General features: G+C 35.3%; 1 pseudogene; it reads left to right on the top strand.

Annotated features, from left to right (window-relative positions):
* Window positions 1-1,071: 1,071 nt before the first annotated feature.
* LOC114219297 (phosphatidylinositol N-acetylglucosaminyltransferase subunit P pseudogene) lies at window positions 1,072-1,439 on the top strand (annotated as a pseudogene).
* Window positions 1,440-2,742: the final 1,303 nt, after the last annotated feature.

Here is a 2,742-nt window from a genome sequence, read left to right as displayed (position 1 = left end):
GATAACAAATAAGTCTTATAAGTAGCCAAGAAAAAAGACATTGTCTACAGATAAAGATGACAGCAGATTGCTCATTAGAAACAATTCAAGTGGGAAGACAGTTAAGCAAATCCCATAAAGTACTGAAAGAAAACAAGAGAAATATCTTTCAAATACAAAGGCAAAACTAAGATATTTTTAGACATGCAAAAGATAGAACAATTCATACGCATTCAGACATAGAAAACTTGAAGCAATTTTATGCCAGATAGAAAAATGGATCCCCACAAAGGAATTAAGAGTAGTACACATATAATTGTTTTTCTTACTACTTCAGTCTTTTTAAAACATAATTGGCCTTTTAAATAATAATTATAATGTAATATGGCATTTATAACATTGTACAAGTGAAGTGTCTAACATCAGTAGAACAAAGGCCAGAGGAGAAAAATAGAAATATCCCAATATCAAATTAAATATTCCAATTTATTTATTTTTTAATTTTTTATTTATTCATGAGAGTCGGGGGGGGAGAGAGACAGAGAGAGAGAGAGGGAGAGAGGCAGAGGCAAGCTCCCTGCCTAACAGGGAGCCCGATGTGGGACTCGATCCCAGGGTCCTGGGATCATGACCTGAGCCGAAGGCAGAGCTTAACCGACTGAGCCACCCAGACGCCCCTTAAATATTCCATTTTAAAAATAAGATCTCCTTTTGTTTTTAACCAGTAACTTCCTCTAAAAATTCAGTCTAATGGATTTCAAACCAACTGATGTGATTGTATTTATCATTTATCAATTCTATATGATAATTACAATAATCTTTTACATTCCCCAAATTTAAAAACAGTGTTCATATATTAGTGGCCGAAGAGAAAAGCTGACTTATTCTATAGCATTAGAAATAAACCACGTGGTGGCGGGAGAGGGAACGCCACAGCGACTCGGCCTTTCCTTTAGTTTTTCCCTCTCTCACCCCCGCGGAGGCTTTCCGGAAGGCGCTTGCGCGGGGGACTCGCCATTGAAGTGGCCGAGCTGTTGGGAGGGGCCTGGGGGGCGCTTCGAGAACCCAAGATTGTCTAAAGCCACAAGGAAAATGGGGGAAAATTCACGGTCGCCATTGCCAGAAAGAGCGATTTATGGCTTTGTTCTTTTCTTAAACTCCCAATTTGGCTTCATCCTGTATCTTGTGTGGGCATTTATTCCTGAATCTTGGCTAACTCCTTAGGATTAACCTATTGGCCTCAAAAATACTGGGCAGTTGCATTACCCGTCTACTTCCTCTACTTACTCTTATTGGGAATAAACATGATGAGTACCTCTCCACTCAACTCCATTCATACAATCACAGGTAACTATGTTAAAAATCAACAGCAGAAGAAATACCAAGAAGAGGCCATCCCAGCATTAAGAGATATTCCTATTAGTGAAGTAAACCAAATGTTCTTCCTGGCAACTAAATAACTTCATGCCAAAAACTAAATTGTATGCAGACTAACACCAAGCATTTACTATAATTTTTTATGTAATAATTTTGACCATAATATTTTTGACTCTCTCATACCCAATATTGAAATGTAAACAAAGTAAGTTGATTCTTTTAGATTAGGTTCTATTAATATTATAAAAGTTCTTGAGTATTAGTTATTAATGAATAGAATAAATAAAATACTGCATTACCATATAGCCGACTTGTTAAAAAAATAAATATCAGTAAAAACAAGAAGTCCCTCCAAAACAAAAACAAAAAAAAGAAAAGAAATAAACCACGTGGCAATTCCAGTCTGATTTTTGTTTAGTTCATTTCTTTCTGTTTTTTGGTCATTTGTTATTTCTGAATTGTGGCCTGTATCTAAGTATGGTTTATAATTTCACAGCATCTTTTTCACAATTACACACCTTGCATGAACATTTTTCACCTTTACTAGGAGCAATGATTGAACTGAAACACATGGACCAGTGGTCTTCTAATTTTTCTACTTTTAATAGAAACAGGAGTTAAAAACTTCCTCTTCAATGTATAAGTAAGTAAGACAAACTCTGTCACAAATGGTAGCTGACCTCCTGCATTTGGGAGACTTTAAAGGAAGGAAGAACCACAACAGAGGAGAATATACACTTGATCTAAAACGAGCTGAGTTTCAGCAAACGATTTTCATATTAGATTGCTAGCCTGGCATTTTCACATATTTTTTTCTTCCAAAAGAAGCTGAAAATATGGATTTCTAAATGTGAATTCTCATGAGTTTTATGCATTGATAACTAATGTTAAAATTGATACGTCATGGGCCAAGACACTGTAGGCCAAACATATATGTGTGTATGTATATATGATAATGTATATATATAATGTGTCTGATGTGTACAAACATAACACACAAAAATCATGCACATGTATCAACAAACACATACACACATGCACACGCACACACACACACACACACACAATTTCACAAAACTGCGGGATATATTGGGACCCTGGGTCTATAGTTTTTTTGAGGGGGGTTGTTTTGTTTTGTTTTTTTAAGATGATTTTGTCTAAGTCGAGCATTAGGCTTTTATGCTTTGGAATATAAATATTTGGAAATATACACATTTGGAAAAAATAGTCTGGGGGAAAGTATCACGACAAAAGGAAGTCTATTTAATAAAACTAATTTAGCACAGGAGTTTTTTTTCACATCTCCATATTTGTTATTTTTTGTGGGTATAAACCTTGATTTGACCTGGCCCTTCAGTGGTTTTGTTTTGTTCTTTAATCTACTTT

This window comes from Eumetopias jubatus, unplaced genomic scaffold (assembly GCF_037043125.1).
Source record: "Eumetopias jubatus isolate StellerSeaLion01/CBP00866 unplaced genomic scaffold, mEumJub1_p1.0 scaffold_1, whole genome shotgun sequence".
NCBI classification, from domain to species: domain Eukaryota; kingdom Metazoa; phylum Chordata; class Mammalia; order Carnivora; family Otariidae; genus Eumetopias; species Eumetopias jubatus.
Note: the sequence above shows the minus strand (reverse complement) of the source record. Positions and strands in the feature narration are given on the sequence as shown.